The sequence below is a fragment of the Bubalus bubalis genome, chromosome 15, assembly GCF_019923935.1.
Source record: "Bubalus bubalis isolate 160015118507 breed Murrah chromosome 15, NDDB_SH_1, whole genome shotgun sequence".
In the NCBI taxonomy this organism is placed as follows: Eukaryota; Metazoa; Chordata; class Mammalia; order Artiodactyla; family Bovidae; genus Bubalus; species Bubalus bubalis.
The window spans coordinates 61,083,184-61,105,420 of NC_059171.1; the positions used below are offsets into that span (position 1 = coordinate 61,083,184).

Here is a 22,237-nt window from a genome sequence, read left to right on the forward strand (position 1 = left end):
AACATTCTAAACAGAATGGTCTGCCTTAACAGTGACAATGGGCACTTCCTGACAGCTTTTCCCATCTCAGCATCAAAGGATCTCCTCTTTTGAACCTCTGAAATCTCACAAGAGCTTCCTGAAGCATTGGAGATTCCCAATTATCAAAAAATTTTTTTAGATTCCCTATCTTGAAAGTGCCCAAGTGCATTTCTACATGACGGCATAAACAGAAGAGAAGTCATGGGCACCGCAGGGTCTAGCCAGTCCCAAAGGATGCAGCCCTTCTCAGCCCTTCTAAGGCCCTGGGGACTGGCCATCAGGCCTCCTGCTTGCCCAGCCACGGGGACCCTCCACACTCGGAGGGATGGGCCACTGGTCATCCGTACAACCCAAGGAAATTTTAAAGTGCCGAGAAGACATTTCTTCTCATTTTGTTTTTGTTATGCGATATTTCAGATAGATACAGCGATAGTTTTGAGAATAATTTTATAAACACTCATATACCCTGAATTCAGCCTGAGAAATCAGACAGTACAGACACATTCTGCTCTAGGATGTTTGAACATTCATTTCATTTGCTCCCTGGGCTTTATTTTAATTACATGACAAGAAGTCTGATAAAACTGCCTGGGCAAAAATTAGAATCCGAAGTTCAGGTCACATCCTCGGCTCAGATGACCTTCCTCCCTCGCCTGTGTCTCAGACCAGCTGAAGACTTTATGTCATAATTGCTATCGGCTACTCTGTGTTTTTATTTTTACTTGTTCAAAGGCAAGCAATCAAAAACTTGCCCCCCACCCCAATCCCTTTAATCTGTCCCAAACCTTGATCTCTGACATTCACAGGTGAATACACATTAAGAGAAGCTTTTAGGGTATTGTTAATTACCTTTAAAAATGTCCTAGGCTTCTTTCGTCATTCATTAGCTATTTAGACAATGAATGACTACAACATCTGGTTCTTTTTATGAATTCACATAACATTAGAAGAGGAATGTGGAAAACAGTCATTTCATTTGGGTCATTTTTAGGCTTTCTGAATCAAGAGGTACCCCGGGACCCGGCCATTGACACTTAGTGGAGAGGGAGTTATTTCAGGATCCAGCACTCCCAACATTCCGACTGGAAGTTTGAGCTTGAAGCACAAGTTCTGATTGTAATCTGTTCTAAAGCTGAAATAATCACTCGAGTGTCTGTTACAACCTCTTGTGAAATCATCCTCATTAGAAACAATTGCAGAAGTTTGAGCAAAGCGTATTTACACGCCAATTTATGAACATGGGTTGATTTATCTTGGAAAATATTTGACTGCTTCGGAAAACACTTTCTCTGTATGTTTTGCTTCCGTATGTTAGAAGTTGTTTTTGGAACTAAGAAACTGTTTCATTCTTTCATTTACCGGAATGTATACATCATGTCTATTTTCTAAAGAACCGTGGATGAATCATAATATTTTCTTTTATACTTTGGAATGGACCCAGAATTATGACTGATTCACTGGGTTTCTCACAAAATATAATACTTGGTAGGAGAAGAGGACTCAGGGGTAAACCTAAATTTTCTCCTTAGTTTCCTAGACAAAGAGAGATTGTAAGGTTGAATCAGATTCACTACCTGTTGTTCACGCAGAACAAAAATGAAAAATCAAACATGTGAGTCACTCTGTTAGTTTCCTGGGGTGGGAGTAACAAAACAGCACAGCCTGTTCGACTTAAAAACACAAATCCATTTCTCATAGTTTTGGAGGCTGGAGGCCTGAGTTGAGGGTGTAGGCTGGGCTGGTTTCTCGGGAAGCCTGTCTGTGGCTGGCGGGCAGCCATGGGGCTTCTTCTCCCATGGCTTCACTCGGTCTCCCCTCTGGGTGCTCCTGTCTGAGTTTCTGTGTCCTCATCTCCTCTTCTTATAAGGATACCAGTCAGGTTGATGAGAACCCACCCAATGACCTCATTTCACCTTGATTGCCTCTTTAAAGACCTGCAACCACAGTTCTGTTCTCAGGGACTGCGGTTAGAGCCTCATCACGTATAATCTGGGAACATGAGTCAGGCCCCAACGGCTGCACAGCCTGTCTGCAAAGCTGGTTGCTCACGGGCGGCTGGAGGACAGGGCTCAAGGGCTGCTTGCTGGAGGAAGCCCTTGTGTTTTAATTCAAGGGGGTGATTTTTATCCCCACTTTCCATTCTGGTTCAGTGTTATCTAGCACAGCAGAACCAAAGAATTTGCTAAATATTGACAGAAAGACGAACAAATTACTGGCTATTCAGCTGAAAAGAAAACATTCACCTTCATTCCCTAAGGCTGCCTGGCATGCGCCCAGTATGTCTCTGAAGCAGCCAAGGCTTCAGCTAAGGACGGACCTGCCTCTGCGAGCCAGGAGCGTCCCCATGACCCCGGAGCATCCCCACAACCCTGAGAAGGAAGGTAGGGACTGGAGCCCTGCATCCGGGCTGTCCGCCTCGGCCACTTCCAGGCACAGGCCATGTCCCTTCGGGGAGGGGACCAGGGGCAACGCCTGCCTTCACTCTGAGGCCACTTTCTCCAGAAGGCCTCAAATCCAAGTGGAACAATCCCATATAAAACATATAATTCTGCCATTTTTATTTCCATGAATGGGGAAAATGGAATTTTATGCATACTGTATTTCAGAAAATCCTGTTGTATCCTGGGTACCTAATCTCCCTGGTTTGGGGATTTATTGCCATAGAACCTGCCTGGCCTAAGGCTTTCTTGATGATTCTTCAGGAAGAGAAGCAATGAGAGATGTGTGTTGTCTTGAATCGATTGATTAGACTTCTTAGGTGCTGAAGAAAGCATGGGGGGTGGAGGCACCACTACCAGGGGTCATGGCAGAGACTTCCTGGCTGACGTCGAGAGGAATAAAAACCCGGCAGGCGTATTTTTGGTTTCTCCTCTCTCCCTGGAGATCTGTTCGTGTGCAGGATTCACAGTGATCACAGGTGGAGCATTTTTACTCTGCTGGGAACATGTTCAGCTGGCCTTTTGCCTGCATTATATACAATGTCTGGAGGTCTACACTCGACCACCCAGCTGGGCAGGACGGGGGCTGCAGACACAGTAGGAAGGGGCTTGTCACTCAGAACCACACGGTCCTGGAGCAAAGAAGGTGCTTGAGTACCTGTGCCAGTACTGGCATCTACCTGGGCGATTTGGGCCCACCTGGCGGCAGGGCACCCACCTCGTGGAAGCTGGAGCAAGGCTAGTGGAGGAAACATCAGAGTTCTGAAACCTCCATCCAGGGTCTCCTCACCCTGGTTACCACTACTCTTGCCCTTTGTGAACTCTAGAGTCTTTCTGCTTCTAGAGTGACCTCGCCATCTTCTATCACAGTGCAGTGATGCTGGCTTATCCACAACTGGACCCAAAGCCACACGATGGGGGGAGCACCATCCAGTCACCCTGAGTCTTAGGACAGTGGCTCCGAAGAGCACTGGATGCAGGCTTTCTGGAAGAAGGCTCTTTCCCTCCTGATGGAAGTATCAAAAGAGCTCAGCTTTGCTCCTTTGTACGTCCATCCTGTGGGCAAGGAGTCTTTGCCACTCAGAAATGGTGAATTGCATCTCAGATGAAAGCATTTGATTAGAACAGGCCTTGTTGGCCAAAGCACCTCCTGCCAGTCATCGTGAAGAGTGCCAGGGTGTAAGCGAGCCAGGTCCTGGCAGCTTGGGGATTTCAATAACCATCCCTACTCACATGCTTAAAGCAGAAGCAAAATCCTTCAAAAGATCTTAAACTGTTGAAGTGAGGATGAAATACATAGCTGATCTGAGAGCTGGCATGGCAGACAGAGCTCTCCTGCTCTTTGATCAATACTGAGATGGGCTGAATCTCACAACCAAGAAGAACCACATGGATCACACAGCAGGACACTTCCTTCTGTGCACGAGGGGCTGATGTGGGGAGGGCCAGTGACACAATGGATGAGCCTATGGCTGGCCGGTGGTTGAGGCGTGTCAGGATATCCATGCCCCGGCTCTGGTTGGGGCTGGGTTGTGGGGGCTGTAGGTACCACTGCAGGGGTGCAGAGCCCACCCTAACCCTACTGCTAACACAGCCATTAATGATCTCTGCCCACAAGGTTCCAAGACCCATGTCCCAGGAAGGAGGGTCTGGGGTCCTGCTCAAGGCTGGGGAGTGGCAGAAGACCAGTGGGAGGGGACCACTAGGGAGACCCTGGCCCAGGAGGTGGCCCAGGGTTGGGGGGAGAGGGAGCAGTGGAGTGTGTTTTAGGGGACATATTGAGAGGACCAGCTTCAGAGCATTTTACAAAAGTAGTTTGCTGGATACACTGCTTTCTAAACAAATTAGCAATTGTTGATCCTAGTCATGCTTTATTATGCTTATTTTCCCATGTCTGCTGGCAGATCTTGCCTAACGCCATAAGAAAAATGGTGCAGCTAGAGTTTCTGTCCAAAAGAAACTGTGTCCTCTCTCTTTCCTCTCAGGGGAGGAAACCAAGAGGCCTAGATGCACAAAACAGATGCAGTCACACCTGGAATATTATGCAGCTGTGAAAAGGTTGTGTGATTTAGCATCATTCCAAGAGCTCAAAATCCAGGTGGCTCAGTGGTAAAGAAACCACCTGCCAATGCAAGAGAGTCAGGAGATGCTGGTTTTACCCCTGGGTCAGGAAGATTCCCTGGAGAAGGAAATGGCAACCCACTCTAGTATTCCTGCCTGGAAAATCCCATGGACAGAGGAGCCTGGCGGGCTACAGTCCATGGAGTCACAAAGAGTAGGACATGACTGAGCAGGCATACATGAATCATGCGAGGCAGCAGACAGCGTCGAAGCAACTGGCTACACATTTAGAAAACAGACAGGCAGCCTCAGCCCCACAGACCCCCGTGGACAAGTACAAAGACACCACCCAGAATCAGCCCTGGAGGACCGGGAGCACGCACTCAGCAGCCTAGATCCATCCACATTTCTCATGTTGGTGCCAATGAAAGTGTATTTATGTGATTTTTTAAAAAAGATGTATTTAAAAGCATGGTTCCCATACCAATTACTTTTGTCTCGCAAACAAAACGGACACCTCTAGCAAAATTCCTTGACTTGAGGAGATAAGCAAAAGGTAGAGTGAGAAAGTCTGGGAAAGATGTGGCTTTTTAAAGCTCAAGAAGAGCAAGTCCAAGAATCTGCAGCTGGGCTGGGGTGGGGGTGCTGAAGCACTTGCCCAAGGAGCCCCCAGCTATGACCAACACAAAGCCGCCGGCCCCAGACACCATCTTCAGAGATGCCTCGGAGAAGTGCGTCTGATGAGGTCCTACAGGGCCAGCCCATGAGTCAAGGTCTGGGTTAGAAGAACTCGGTGCCCAGTCCATGGTTTCATCCAAACCATAGACTGCTTCTCTTCTAGATTTTCTAGAGTAAGAAAATCCTTCTTTTTCATTACTTAGACTTTTGTTGTTGTTCAGTTGCTAAGTCATGTCCAACTCTTTGTGGCCCCATGGACTGCAGCATGCCAGGCTTCCCTGTCCTTCACCATCTCCCGGAAAATTTGCTCAAACTTAGGCTTTAGAAGATCACATAAGAAAACCTCTCTATTATAAGCAGACCTTGCAAACTCGAGGAGCAGAAAAAAATGATATTAACATTTCATCTCACTCTTCTTTCCTTTCATTTTTTCTCCTTTTTTTTTTTTTTACTTATCAAAATAATTTGAGCTTTTACTGGTATTTTTTTTTAATTACCTTGGGCTTCTTTTATTTTGAAGGGATAACCAACAAGGGTCTACTGTATAGCACAGAGAACTTGGCTCAATGTCAGGGGTCAGCCTGAATGGGAGGGGAGTTTGGGGGAGAATGGATACATCCATATGTATGGCTGAGTCCCTTTGCTGTCTACCTGAAACTATCACAACATTGTTAATTGGCTATACTCCAATGTAAAATACAAACTTTTTAAAAAGGAGAATTAAGTTTTAAAAAATAACCTGGTCTCCTAAATAAAGTGATCCAGCAATTAAATAATTGATTATTTCTAAGATTAATTAAGGATTGCTGAAGGCACCATAATTTTATTACACACATACTATCAAGAAACTACAGAAAAATCACCAGCTCACTTGAAGCTCTGGGAATACTGTTAATATAGATCCTAACAAATGTTGAATGTGCCCCCTTTAAAATGAGAAAATAACCTTCAGCTCCTTTAAAATGTAGAGTTTGGCATTTTACTAAATTTCATAGGGAGAAAATGTAATGAGTCAATAAACCCAATTTGGAGGCTGGTTATTGTCACATAAATTAATTTGCCTGCTAAATGATCAGATTCACATCCACCTTTTTCCCCACCATCTGCCTCACAACAAAGTTGGCATTGGACTCCTTTGAGGACGGCCTGTAAAAATGTCATTACTTAAAGGCTTATTATCCACCGAGTGATGCTGAACTCCAATTTCCCTCTGCTTGCTGGCTGATCAGGTAAAGAAGAGTTTGGAAATTTTTTTTCCAAAAATGGTACCCACCCGCAGTTCGCCTCAAGGCATCTCTTCCTCTAAGGCGGTCATCCAAAGGCGCGGTGCCGCCCTGTGACCTTGGCCTCCCGCTTGGCAGGCCACCGCCGTTTAGTGGGAACATGGCAGGCCTCGTGTCCATGGCTGGATTGCGACTAGGCTCTCCAAACACTTGTGATCTGTGAAATCTCCCCCGACTGTCACACTGAGCGATCCCATCCCAGCTCACGCAATCAGGCACCTGGCAGGCTCCATCAAGCAGAATGCCGGCCTGGGGGGTGTGAGCGCCAAGTCTCTGCTGTGGCCAAGTTCTAAATATGACCCCAATGGACTCTGGGGGCCGAGACACACCTCACCAGGATCTTCACACCATCCTCGTCTGATGGGAGACGGGGAGATACAGTTGATAGAAAAAGCACAGTAGCTACAAAAGAACTCTTTGATACTTAAGGTTTTAAACCTAAGCTATAACACTCCGCCATAGGTAATTCTTTGTGTATTTTTATTTTTTGCCTTTTCATCCGTGCTTTTCCCCAACGGTCGAGATGGCATCATCTCAGGCCGTGTAATTCCCACTGTGTAAGCTTCACTGTAATGACATGATGTAGATTTCTTATTAGAAAACTCCATATTTTTTTAAAAGATATGACATGTAAATAACGCAGTGACTCAAATGATGATTGATAATCAGATGACTCGAAGAAAGGATATTGGGAATATTTTGACCTCAGATTTTCACAAATATATTATTAATCTACAAAAAATTTTGAGAATTTACTGTGTTATTATTACACAAAAACAAATGCAACATAGTGAGAGATGGTCCATTTGCACAGGGCTCCATGTCTAGTCTCTAACAGGAAATTCAGACTGACTGACTGAAACAATAATCTACTCCAGTACCAGATGAAAAAAAAAAAAAACCTGCTGTGAGGTTCTGTAGAGGGACAGAGCAGGGGTGTCATGCAAGCCTCCCAGTGACAGGCTGAGGTCCCCAAGCTGAGAGACCCCCATGAGGTCAGCAGGAAGGGCCCCGGGGACCACTGGCTCTAGTGCGGGGTCAAGACGGGGAAGAAAATTGATTATCAAGGGTTTCTGTGAAGGGTTTTAGAGTTTGCCCAGTCGAGAGCCATTGAAGAATTTTAAGCAGAAGAGTAACATGCTTGGGATGAGTTTTAGAAGCTCGTTCATCTGCTAGCATTGCAGCAAATGTCCTGGGGTGGGTGGATCTGAGCATGGAAACCAGCCTGGAGGCTGTGGGGATTTGCCAGGTGGGAGACAGAGAGTCAGGCAGGGCGGTGGCAGCAGGAAGAGAAGGGTGGTACGTTAGGATGACAAGTGGGGATGAGCCGCAGCAGGGATAGCAAGGGCGGGGAAGGGGTCTGGGTTCCCACCTCAACACAGGCTGTGAGCATCCAAAGACAAGGGAGCCTTGGATAGTACCACTTGCTTGAAGGATGAACAGTGAACTCATGGACTCTAGCCTGCCAGGCTCCTCTGTCCATGGAATTCTCTAGGCAAGTGGGTTGCCATTCCCCTCTCCATGGGGATGGACCCTCATGGAAGGGATGAGGAAAGGATGGACCTTCCTTTCTGACCCAGGGATTGAACACAGGTCTCCCATTTTTTTCATATACACTCTCTAATTTTTAATTTAAAAATAAAAAATATTTCATTTGTTGCAGCTAGTTCAACAACATGATCAAACTTTTCCAAAACCTGCTGCCAAGTCATTGCTGACTTCATTTAAAATCTGATTCTATTTTAAGTATGTCAAAAATTAGGCAAATTTATTTCCTCTAGAAAAGAACTCTCAATGTCAAAACACCTTTTAGTCATGTTGACTCATTTATAATTTTGGAACAAAGTTAATTGTAACTATTTCAAGATAACATAAAAATATAGTTCAGATTTGTTACTAGGCCACGTGTTTGCTTCTCTGTAAGTTGTACTTCCGATTGTGACTTCTGAATTCCTATAAAATGTACTGATCATCCCTTTTTTATATTTTAACTATTATTATTCCACTTTGTCTTGACTTAATTTTCATTCTCTCTCATTTTTTCTATATAGTCAAACATTGCATATCTAACGTGCCTTCATATATTATACTGGTTTTCAATAACAATAAAGTAAGTGTTTGCTAAAAAAGATACTGGCATAGAATCAGTACCGACTGGTGGATAGCTGCATTTCAGTTTGCTTCCTAAAAACTATGATAAGTTTAAACACTAGTCAGCTAAGCAGAGCTGGCTATTGGAATAGGACTTGCATTATCTTAAAAGAGATGAAAAAAGGAAAGCCAATCAAATGTCAGGGGTATATTTAATGCTGAACAAACAAACACATCCCACACATGCATGCATACACATGCACACACACTACCCTAACACACAACATGCACATACATGTGCACACACACACACACACACACACACGTCCCCCGTGCACATGCATGTGCATGCATGCACATGCTCACATACATTCAAGACATGTGCATGCACACACATACACACATGCTCCCACATGCACACATACGTGCTTGCATACATATGCACACACGGTCCCACCCAGTCACAACATGCACACATAAGCACACTCACAGGTAAAAACATAGGGACGTGGGTTATCAGTTTCCCAGAATCACACTAGACAATGTGAAACCAGCAGAATTTGTCTTAGAGCCAGAGACATGAGAAGACCTGCACATTCATTATTCAGGTCTGTACCAACAATGATGAACTGGTGCTATTTAAACTGAATCCTGTTAACTCACTTTGATAATAGGATTAAGTAGTTGAATACTGTTTGCTCACCTCAGAGGCAAGGACAATTTGCCATCCACAGCTGTTACAATCTGAAAAACACAGTGTTTCCAGAACCCACAGCCCTGACCATTATTTCTTAAAGACTGTGGAGATATCTATTCTACTGCTTAAAATAAAAGGGACACATTTCAGTACATAAATAATATAAAAAGAATATCTAATGAAAAGCAACTATTTGATTTTAGGAGACTCTGCAGCTGCTTCTGAAAAACCCAGGAAGTCAGATGTCTTGACTTCCCAGTGCAGGACTTGAGTCATCATCTTCTCACCAGCATTTGTGATAAACTCTTTTAAGGGAAAATTTTCTTAGCTGTTCCTCACAAAATTAATGTGGATTACTGTGTAACCATCCCAACAGAGCTTTAAAGGAGCCAAAATAAACAAGGGAAAAACACAGACACTCTGAGTCTGAGGTGAGAAAACTTTTCAGGTAATTAATCAGTGACTTGGCAGGTGAAACACTGCACCCCTTTTGCTCCACAGTGGTCGTCCTGCAAAATCCCACAGCTGTTCTTGTACCTGTCACAGCAAGCCCTGGGGGGACGGGAACACCACTCCCCTGCCTGTAGGAGCTGGCATATAGTTAATCCTCAAATATTTGAGGAATGATTTGATGAAAAGTTTCCAACACTAATTTAAGTGTGAGAACTCAAAGACAAGAAAAGCCTGGGATGATTGAAGGAGCCATGAATGATTTCTATGCATCTCACCGTCTCTTTGTGTTGAATCCAACTTGATAATTATGAAAGTGAAGTGAAAGTCAAAGTCACTTAGTCGTTTCCAACTCTATGAACTATACAGTCCACAGAATTCTCCAGGCCAGAATACTAGAGTGGGTAGCCACTTCCTCCAGCAGATCTTCCCAACCCAGGAAATGAACCAGGGTCTCCTGCATTGCAGGCAGATTCTTTACCAACTGAGCTATCATTATGCGTGAGGCCAAATATGTGTGCATGGGTGCTCAGTCATGTCTGACTCTTTGCGACCCCATGGACTGTAGCCCACCAGTCTCCTCTGTCCATGGGATTCTCCAGACAAGAATACTGAAGTGGGTTGCCATTTCTCACTTTAGGGGATCTTCCCAGGATTGAACCTGCATCTCTAGTGTATCCTGCAGGAACATAATCCACCAGCATGATCACAGACGATTTGTTACCACGCCAGGGATACATATTGCTCACAAGACCTAAGAGATCCACGGACCCCAAACAGACGCCAGCCTATCGTCCCAGAAGTCAGGGAGCTTGGATATGACGACCCCAGGTGTGATTCTGGCGACACCTATCTCCAACAGCTGGAGCAGGTTCCCAAGCTGGGCCCCCACCCTGAGGTCCAAAGCCCAGAACAGGACACAGGAGGGCTTGGGAAAAAGACAGACAGGTGGGTGCCGGGGACATCTGCAACTGGACGGTTGGTATTTCTGAGTCAGAAAATAACACCTGCACCCCCTGCCAGGTGGACCCCCTAAACATGCTAGTGGACCTCCAAGATTTGAGCTTTTGGGGCTTCCCTGGTGGTCCAGCATTAAGACTCTGCTTCCACCAGAGGGGTCGCAGTTTCTATCCCTTGTTGGGGAATTAAGATCCCATATGCCAAGCAGCACAACCAAAAAAAAAAAAAAAAATATTGAGCTTTTTTCCTTTCTGAGTGATTTACCACTTTTAGCATATGTGACTGCCTTTTTGTTCATTTCCACCAGGGCGTGACAGTCCTGGCGTGACCACTTCGGGACAAGAAAACACCCCCACCCAGCGTGGAGGAGGAGCTGATGAGGGGAGCATGACATCTACTCAGGAAGGAGGAAAAAGGCGGTCTTCTCCCCTTCCCCACTTCCCTTTGAGTATAAGACTGTAGCCCACCAAGTTCTCAGGGCAGCACCCTCTCCACCCATCTGTCTGTAGGCCTCACAAGGGTCCTATTCTAATAAGTCACTTCTTTTCTCTCACTTTGCCTCTCGCTGGATTCTTCCAGCACTGAAACATAGAGAACCGGAGCTCCCTGGAGTCCGGAGACCCATTTCAGCGGTTCATTTTCTCTGTCCTTGCTGGGGCAGAGAAACTGATCTCCTTTGATGTTGAGGAGGTATGTCTCCACTGTCTTTCTCAATTCCAGTATTAGAGCATTCTGATCCTGTATGCTTGCTGTCAGCGCCTGTTTTAATCTTGCAGTATATTTAGACTCTTCGCTTTATTGCTCATTGTCTTGAGGAATCAGGTTAGTGGGAGGAGAGGCATTTAAACCAGAAGCTAATGTTCTTCAACTTTGAAAAAAACAAAAAAAACTGCATTTTAAAAGAGTCTTTTTCTCACTCCCACTCTTTCTCTTCTAACGAAATTCTTTAGAAGACATTGCAACTCAAGCACTATTTTTCTTACTTTCTTATTTTTTCTCTCCCGTTTTTTGGTTTTTACTGTTATATTTTCATTTCTTCTGGTAGGTTTTCTCTACTCTATCTTCCGAATTTCCAACTGAGTTTTTTAGTTTCATTTCTCACATATTCTGTTGTACAAAGCTCTTGTTTCCTCTTTGTGCCTTACGGTATAATTTTCTTGAATAAAATATCATCTCTTATTTCTCTAAGGGTTTTAAGTATAGTTTTACTGTTTTAGGCTAACGTGTGTATTATCATTTTCTTACTAAATTTCTTTATTATTTTCTTATTTTGCTCCTTTTTACTTTTTTAATCATTGAGTGTATGACTTGACTTCTGGCAATTTGCTCTTTAGTCCATCTCTGCAACTCCATGGACTGTAGCCCACCAGGCTCCTCTGTCCGTGGGATTCTCCAAGCAAGAATATTGAAATGGGTTTCCGTTTTCTTCTCCAGGGGATATTCCCAACCCAGGGACTGAACCCACATCTCCTGTGTTGCAGACAGATTCTTTACCTGCTGAGCCATCCAGGAAACCCTACTGGTGGTTGTTGGTTGTTAATTCACAATTAAGAATGAAACATTCCGACTTCTCTGGTGGTCCAGTGGTTAGGACTGTAAGCTTACAGTGTAGCGGGCGTGGGTTCAACCCCTGATCAGGGAAATAAGATCTTACATAGCCTTTGATGTGGCCAAAAAAATAAAAAAATATTTATTTTTAATATGTAGCTGATGCGCATATTAAAGCAACTAAAAAGAAAAACAAAACAAGAGACATTAACAAGTCTCTTGGAACCCCTTCTCAATGGACAGGACTTAAAGTGGAATCAGCAGGGAGCTGAGGCCTCTGGTACCTCCCTGGCCTTGATATTTCCCTGAAGCTGTTGGGTTTCTTTAGAGAAGGGTCCCCATGTCCCAGCTGGAGGGGATGCCAGGCACCAGGCGGAGCTGAAGTGGCACATTGCCATCCACCTGTGGAATTTCTCTCCATTCTCCTGATTTCTTCACCCTTTGCCAAGTCCAGTGAGTGTGGGTCCAACGTGGCTCATGTCCAGCAGGGTGTTTTTCCTCCATTAGCTTGAAGAACAGAACAATGCAAAATGTTCTATAAAACAAAAAAAGGAAAAATAATTAATTACCCAAGTCCTGACAATGATTTAAAAGAGACTATGTAACAAACATCTCCATTTGAATCATGTTAAACTGTAATATTTCACTTGAACTGAAGACCAGAATTCATAAGTTCCTTCCCTTCACCCAGAAATAAGGACACAGCTCATTTGTGACATGAGTGCCAGGCAGCCATGATCATGTGGATTTGCAGTCCAATTTCGTCCATACCAGAAGACCAGAAAGACCGAAGTCTGCAAGCTTAGCCCCTAGTCAGTGCTCAGATACCCAGATGCACACTTTAGGAAACAGTTGGTTATTTCTTTGAAACATGCACTGTGAACACTAAGTTATCCCCAAGGCAGATTTTTCTGTAGGAACAGTTTGTTTTTTGAGAAATGTTTGTTAAAAGAAAAAGATAAATAAAAGTCTTAGTCCTTTGTGGTTTGAAAAACAGTTTGTATTAAAAAAAAAAAAACACCTTGCTGTTACAGCAAGTCTATGAAAAACGGGTATCTCACTGCCTGTTTTTGTTGTTTTGCTCTGCTTTGCTCAAAAAAATACTTCATCAATTTGAGTTTTTTGTTTATTTTTATTTGTTCTAACAAAAAAGATCATATTAAACACTTTCTTCATCTTGTAGAAATTCCTCCAAGTCACTTGACAGCATTTTCATTCTTTTTTTCCATGGCTGCATGTGTTCCTTTGGTGTAAGTATTTCATACACAGTCCAGCCATGTCCTTGTAATAAGTTATTCATTCTGTTTCCAGTTGTTTCCTGTAAACAGTCTTACAGGAGATACTTTTAATATATCTCCTTAATTCATGGTGATTTTCTTTCTGAAGGCTGGATTCCCAAGAGTGACATTGTTGGGTTAGAAAATGGAAATAGTTTTAATTTTATGAGATGTTTAACCATCATCATTTTACAAATGCAAAAGTCAAGGCTGGGTGATGTTGAGGGGGAGGTGGCAGATCACCCCCAGTGACAGAGGACCCATCTATAGTTAGAGATCCACCATGAGATGGTGGGTGGAGGATGGTCACTTGACATCGATTAAGATGATGCTGAGATTAAAATAGTTTCCCTTAAATGCAAATTTCCTTAAATGTGTTAGCTAGGATTCTCTGTTATGAGCAACAGGAACCCATTCTGCATAACAAGGGAAAAAGGGACTTCCTGCCAAGCCCTCAGTTTGTTCCCAGGATGGAAGAGATGATAAAGACCTGGGCTTTAGACAACTCTGGAGACCTGGGCCAGGGATGCTTAGATACCTGGACAGCTGGGAGCAGAGTCTGCGATGCAGAGAGAGCATCTTGTTGGCCCAGCAAGTCACCACTGATGGTACAGGATGGGGAAACACTGACGTACAGTCCTGGCGAGACCAAGGCCGAGTGGGGATTAGGGTGGGGGGTCATGACCTGAGAAGAAACAGACGCTGGGCAGAAACAGCAACGTGTGTTCTCTCCTCCTGGTTCATGGATCTGCCTATCTGTGACGATGCTGAATGCAAGGTAATCCAAGCGAATCCATGCAAATACCCAACGGACCTCATTCTTAACACATGGGGAAAAAATAGGGTTTAATAACTGTGGAGTTGGGTAAAATCCCAAAGAACTTGGAATTTCCAAGCCAATACGAATAACTCTTTTATAAATGCAGTTTTCTTCAGGAGAATACAGCTATCAGAGATGAATAGAACATCAGGAGCTCCATAATTAATGGTCTGAATTAGGTTTGATTTTGTATTTAACCAAATCTCCAACAACTGAGGACCTATGAGTTATAAATTCTGAATTTCAAGGATGGAAGCCAGTTGTTGCATCCTGGAAATTATCCTGTACAAGTTAATCAAGGAAACAGAATTTGCTTTTTTGGTTTGCCTCCCTAATCAGAAGTCAAATCCACAATATGTTGTTATGAAAGTGGCAAGACGAGGCTTGGCCACTGCTTTAGCAGTACTTTACAGCCCACTAGAGTTTTAAGACTTGGTACTAATAGAATGTATCATAAGTATTTTCATTGTAATCTCTGTTGATGCCTCTATTTAATTTCTGCTTACACATTGTTTCATACATTCTATAAATATTTGAGTTTATGATACACCAGTGCCTGTGCTGGGCCTGCTGGGACAAGTGTTCTTTAAGAGGTTGTGGTCTGGCCATGAGGGTGGAGAGAGATGCACCTGCTCTTATAACTACAGCAGCCCCTGGGGAGATGTGATTGGAGGCGTGGAAGGAGGGGGTGCGAGGAGTCTGCAAGCTGCGGTGCTGGCATCAACCCTCTGCCCCACGGCCTGTCCTTTGTTGATCACACCAGGATCTTGAGAGGGGCCAGGCACCCAAGCAGGGCACAGGCTTCACACACACATGATGAGGGTCCGAGAAGAGCCAGCGACACACTTCCCCTTGGAGAGGTGGCAAGCACTGACCACTGGGAGGAAATGTCACACTGTGCCGAGCAGAGACAGGAAGAAAAAACATTTCACACTGGGCTAAAAAGTTAGCCCAGACACGAGATGATGTTGTCAACCAGCCAGGGACAGTCTTCAAGGTCATGAGGGCATCAGGATTAACGTGGTGTCCCCCGCATGCTTCCTTGCTTTCCAAGCAGCATCATGATCAGAGCTGTTCTTTATGAAAATGATATTCCCGGCCATGTGGAAGGGGAGAGGCGAGTGAGAAGAGAGACAGAGTGAGGAGACACTGCAAGGCCAGGACCCAACATGGACAGAGGGTCGCTGAGAAGTCTGTCTTGGGATCTTGAGGAAACAGGTGGTGGTAAAGCCATCCACTCCTGGACCATCGCGGACATGGGGACCAGGGAAACAAGCGTGCTAGTTCTAATCTGCTGTATCAACACTCATCATCTCAAAACTGAGGACCAGGGACTGAATGTAGCCATTTGGCAGGAAGCAGACTGGTGTCCATGTTGCCAAAGTGCAACATATAGATACATAAGCCCCTAGGTCTGCGTTTCTACATATAACTATGTATCTACATAGTATAAGAATACATTTTCCATACTGACAGTAAAAAATATCCATTAACAAGTACAACATCCTGGGGCTTCCCTGGTGACTCAGTGTAAAGAATCCGCCTGTCAAAGCAGGAGACACGGATTTGATCCCTGGTCCAGGGAGATCCTACATGACACAGCAACAAAGCCCGTTTGCCACAACTACTAAGCCTGTTCTCTCGAGCTTACGCTCTGCAACAAGAGAAGCGACTGCAATGAGAAGCGTGTGCACCACAGCTGTAGAAAAGCCCTTGCAGCAATGAAAACCCAGCACAGTCATAAATAAATAAACAACTTTTTAAAAGTACAAAATCCTTCATAGTAAGGACACAATTACTATCACAACAGTGATAACCAATGCTTGGCACTCACAGAGAGGCTGGTGTCCTCCTGTGGAACTCCCACCATTCACAGGACATTCACCAATATCGGACAAGCCATTCTGAGGCCATGACCCAAGAAGGCAAAAGCAAAATCACTGTCCACTTGGAACATCTGCCGTTCAAGCACAAATGACCAAACATCTCCCTCTGCTGGCTAGGATAGGTAATGCAGCTTCTGCACAGACCCCGGCCCTAGCTTTGCCCTAGAAGCAAGACCTCATTTCCCAGAATATGCAGTCAGAGAGTCGTCCCTGCCTTCCGACAGCCTCATGCCTTAGCAGAAACCTTCCTCCCACATTATCTAAGACAAGCCCAAGTCCCACAATCCTTTCTTCCAGCACCCCTACTGAGACGTCCGCTGTTCCCAAGGCACGCTCCCTTCCTGGCTGCCAGCAGCAGTCACCCAGCCTCCTCAGCCTATGTGTCCCTGTTGTGTTCCAAGGGGTTTCAGTGGTTCTCAAACATCATGAGACTTTTGCCTTTTGTTATTAAAAACAAAAACTCGCAAAACAGCTTCTAATCACTTGTTCATCTAACTCAATAATTTCTTTTAAGTTTGAATTAAGTACTGATGAAGATGAAGGCCACCTCAGGCATCACATATAAAATCGACAGTCATCCGTTCAGAACTGCTTTGCAAGAAGGGGATTATTTCCCAGCAAGAAGTTAGGTAATCTTAACGCTGCATTTTTCATAAGCCCACGATGTGGGGGTTCTCACAGGCTATACCGTTCCCAGGGCTGCAAGAGCAAAGGGCCCCCAAACCTCCAGAAGGAGGAGGGGGTGGCCTGGTCATTATGATGGGCAAACTTCTGTTCAGAAGGAATCTCAGTGTTTGTCTAGAAAACCCAACATTGAAGATTATCATTTATTTTGCTCGAATTTGTATTTGCTCTTTTCTTTTTTGTTTTCCATGTGAACTTTCTTTTTCTAACAACCAACAAGAGACACTGTCTACAAAGATGTAGACATGTGTCTTCATGGTCTGGGTGTCTGACCGGTACATGTTCCACTCTCTGGGATGGTTCTACATTATTGTTGGGGCCTCACAAGATATTGGGCCGAGGATTATTGTCACATTTATAAATATACTTATCAAAGTTTTTTTATTGATAATCTCAATTTTGTATGGTTTATGGCCAGATCTGACTTTTTTTTTTGCCTGTTTTAGGATCAGAGGGACAGCGCTACCCTTTTCTTACTTCAAGCTCATGTTTATTTTGGTGCCATTGTCTTTGGACCATGATGTCTTTGCAGGGGTGTTGGGTTAGTAATACCAGACACCATAATCTGCACTGAACACGGCCCAGCCCGACTGTCACACTTGGCGGATGCTGAAAGCAATGGAGAGACCCTGGGGCTTGTGGGCGCCACCCTCGTCCTCTAGAAGACCTCACCTGGGCCCCAAAAGTGACCAGACACTCGGACCCTATGAGGATCATATCCATGGGGACAACCAGGGACAGCTGCATCCCGACCAACCCTGGCACCCAGGCTGGGGACAGTCTAAAGAGGGGACCACACCCCACAGAGGGATCAGGAAATCGACTTGCTTCCTGTGAAGCAGGTAGGTCGGGCCAGGGGCTGCCCAAGTGCAGGGTTGATGCTCAGAGAGAAGAGGGCAGATGCAGCCACAAAAGTAGAGTCAAAGCGATCTCAGGTCATTCCTGGAACTGTTCACAGAAACGAAGAGTTTCTGTGCGTGCTACATTGCTTCGGCCGTGTCCGACTCTTTGCTACAGTATGGACTGTAGCCTGCGTGGGATTCTCCAGGCAAGTGTACTGGAATGGGTTGCCATGCCCTCCTGACTCAGGGATCGAACTCATATCTCTTACATCTCTTGCATTAGTAGGCAAGTTATTTACCACTCAGCCACCTGGGAAGCCCATGAGTTTCTAAATGAGGCCAAGTTAAGTTATTTATGAAGGAGATGAAAATGAAACTCAGTCCACCCTTTGACCTGGTCCCTGAGCAATGCCCCCTGTCCCTTCTGCCATCCTCTCCCTTCCCTTCAGGTACAAGCGACTCAGAATCCTTTCCCCTGTGCCCACATCTGCAGGCAATTTTCATTTTAAAAGCTTAATAAAATAAGAAAATTGTAAAACATGCTTCAGAGAAGTACCAGTGCCATGGTATTTAGAAAAAAAGATACATCTAAAAAATTGAAGTGTTTGAATATATACCAAGAATAATGATCCTGCTCTTGTCATTTTAATGATCAGATAATCAGTATAAAGTAGCTTAAGTTTTTTCTTTAATATATGCAAATATATGCTATTTTTATTTTTTAGAAAATGTACATTTTAACATAATTTTTAATGCAATTATTTTACAAGTCTGCCACCATAATAGAGCCATTGGGAGTTCAATTTTTTTAAACTTAGAGACTCCCCTTATTTTCGGAAGTGCCCCAGGCTGGATGGTCTACCTTTTTGGTCACCAAGCCCAAAGGAAGCTGCTACCCCTCTCCCGGGCTGTTAGGTTCTTTGATGCTGACGTAAGTCCCAGGGCTGTTGGACTGGTACTCGCACATCCTTCCAGCCACATCCATCCTCCCGTGCCTTCCCATGATGCTCCTCTCCACTCATCTCCTTTTGCATCATCTTCGGATACCTCCATAGCCAGCCCCAGTGTTTCTGCACCTTCTCACCAGGTTAAAGTAGCTTGAAACTAAGAACTGAATCATTAGCATTTAAAATTTCCCACCCAGGGACTTCCCTGGCAGTCCAGTAGTTAAGAGTCTGAGTTTCCAATGCAGGGGTCAGGGGTTCAGTCCCTAGTGTGGGAACTAAGACCTCACGTGCATTGTGGCATGGCCATAAAGAAAATCAGATTTCCCACCCCATTTGCCCTTTCTGAACAGCTCTCCTTTTAGAGACTTTTAAATATCATATGGGACTAAAGAAAGGGTCCTTGTCTTTGAAGTGACTAAATGATTTCAGTTCAACATTTTTATTACCTAGCAACTGTACCTTTCAAGTTCAAGAACACTAATTAAATCAAAGCCCTAGTGGTATAATTTTTAATCATTGCCTAACTCACCAGTATATGTTTAAATGTCAAACAAAATACAGTTTAATTTATATTATGTTATAATTATGTTAATTATACTAATTTACTATATCAATTTATTGACATCCTCAAATACCTAAGATGGCTTAAAAGTGAGTATATAAATGAAAAAGGTAAGAATGTACCTAGGAAGATTGAAATCAATTTTTTTTTTTTTTGGTCATTTTGGCTTAGATTTACATTTTCTAACATGTGGTCTTTTCAGATGATTGATTTAGACTCTTCAACTTAAAATATAAAATAAAGGCTGCTGCTGCTGCTAAGTCGCTTCAGTTGTGTCCGACTCTGTGCAACCCCATAGCCGGCAGCCCACCAGGCTCCCCCGTCCCTGGGATTCTCCAGGCAAGAACATTGGAGTGGGTTGCCATTTCCTTCTCCAATGCAGGAAAGTGAAAAGTGAAAGTGAAGTTGCTCAGTTGTGTCCGACCCTCAGCGACCCCATGGACTGCAGCCTACCAGGCTCCTCCGCCCATGGGATTTTCCAGGCAAGAGTACTGGAGTGGGGTGCCATCATCTTAATAAAGGCTAATCAGCAAAAATCTATCCTGCCTAGCACTCTAAAGAACATGGAAATCAGGTGAGTTCCGAGAAAAGGACTGAACGAGCTTTCTGCCTCTCAGTGGGTTTTCTTCTCTGAGCTCTGAAGCCTCATTACCACACATGCAGTAGCCTGTCTTGCAGGAGACCAGTGCCTGACCTAGAAGTCACAGAGCGCCCCCAGCAGCTCCAGACAGGACTTGCAACAGTAGCTATAATGCTCAGAATTACTGCACCTTTCCATGTGCTTACATGCTAAGTTAGTCGTGTCCAACTCTTTGTGACCCCATGGACTGTAGCCTGCCATGCTCTTATGTCCATGGGATTCTCCAGGCAGGAATACTGGAGTGGGTTGCCATTGTCCTCTCCAGGGGATCTTCCTGATCCAGGGATTGAACCTGCGTCTCTTACTTCTCTTGCTTTGACAGGCAAGTTCTTTACCACTAGCGCCACCTGGCTGTGTTCTTTCATAAACTCAGTCACTGGAAGCTTGGTAAGGATGAAGTTGACTGCGGAGATGAAACCACATCCTAGTTTTAAAATGTAAAAAAAAAAAAAGAAAGAAAGAAATCAGTGATCTAGATAATAGATGGTTTAAACTTTAAAGGAAAACACTGTCTTATCCTGCTTTGATCCTAATATTTAGTCTTTTTCTGCTACTTCATTTAAGTACCGTAAATTATGCCAATGGAGTTGTTGAAAGAAAGCTTGAGTTAATGAACTGACATGAATGATATAAATATATTATGTGTTATTATTCACATTTTATGAGCTACAGAAGAAGAGTGCATCTTAGATTTGAGTCCTAGCTATGCTCCAACAAACTGAATGATCTGAGGCAATGTATTAAATATTCATGGAATCCTGTATCCATAAATAGTTAGGATTATGCTGAATTACGTATAAAGGAAACTCCAAATGACAGTGACTTAAACAAGATAAACATCTGTTTCTATCACACATAAACTCCACAGTCACTTGAGATTTTCTGCTTTTTCACTCTCAAGTGAAAAAGTTCTGGGTCCCATGGTTCTATCTTTAAGATTACCTCAAGGTCCAATATAGTGCCCAGGGCTCCAACCATCACGTTCATAGTCCAGGTGACAGGAAGAAGTGTCTACCTTTTTGAGGTTTCTGGTTTTAAATACTAGTGAATGTTGTTACATAAATTCTTTCCATTAAAATAACTGGTGTGGTTTCCTGTTTCTGATGGCCCCCTAACCCATCCAGTGCAAAATAACTGGACTTGTGGGGTTTGGGCACAAAGCCTGGTCACCGCTTCCCAGCCATATAACTTTGGGTGAGTTCAGCCATCCAATCCATTTCTTCATCTGTAAAAATGAGATGATACTGCCTGACGCTGTTATGGTTTAGTGATATAGTTCAAGTAGAACAGGCCTATTATAAAAAACACATCTCAGGTCTAAAGAAGTAACATAATATTTTTCTATTTTTAGAAAACTCTGCTGGAAGGGTCTTTCTAGGAAGAGAATGAGGTGGAAATGAATAGAAAGTAATGATTTTTCACTACAAACCCCTCTGCATTGTTTGAGTTTTCTACCACAGGTGTATCACTTTCATTTTATCTTGTCATACTGAGTGAAATAAGTCAGACAGAGAAGAAACATCATATGACGCCCCTTACATGCAGAATCTAAGAAGAAATGATACAAATGAACTTATTTAGTAAACAGAAACAGACTCACAGCCTTAGAAAATGAACTTATGGTTGCCGGCAGGTGGTAGGGGAAGGGATAGTTAGGGAGTTTGGGATGGACATGTACACACTGCTGTATTTAAAATGTGTAACTTACAAGGACCTACTATATCTCATATGGAACTCTGATCAGTGTTATGTGGCAGTCTGGATGGGAGGGGAGTTTGGGAGAAAATGGATACATGTATATATATGGCTGAGTCCCTTTGATGTCCACCTGAAACTACCACAACATTGTTAATCGGCTATATTCCAATACTAAATAAAAAGTTTAAAGTTTGCAGAAATAAATAAAATGGCACAGAGATTTTCTGGGCAGTGGATGATGAGTCATTTTTGCTTTCGTATCTTTTCCACCAAAACTGAGTAAAACCTCAGGACTTTCCTGGAGGTCCAGTGGTTAAGACTTCTTGCTTCTACTGTAGGGGACATGGGTTCGATCCCTGGTCAGGCAACTAAGATCCCACAAGCTGAATGGCACAGACAAAAGAAAAAAAGAAACAAAAATGAGTCAATGCTTGCCTCATGGGGAGGGGAATGTGGTAAACTCCTCACGGTGCTTGCAGAGCTGAGTGGGGCTGGTGAAGTGGCCTGGGTCCCCTCCTGCAACAGCTCGTCCAGCCGCTGGTCCTCGGAGGCTTCACAGCTTCAGCACCAGGTAGACGGTGTCCAGAGTCTGAAGAGACGACAATGCCCAGCCAGAGTAATTGTGGCTTTTAGTCACACAAGGAACATTGCAGG

General features: G+C 44.0%; 1 long non-coding RNA gene across 1 annotated transcript; it reads left to right on the top strand.

Moving 5' to 3' along the window:
• Positions 1 to 1,842: 1,842 nt before the first annotated feature.
• LOC102415377 lies at positions 1,843 to 13,120 on the top strand. The gene is made up of 3 exons (XR_327974.3): positions 1,843 to 2,402; positions 10,360 to 10,550; positions 10,987 to 13,120. It is a non-coding gene; the product is annotated as an uncharacterized LOC102415377 (long non-coding RNA).
• Positions 13,121 to 22,237: the final 9,117 nt, after the last annotated feature.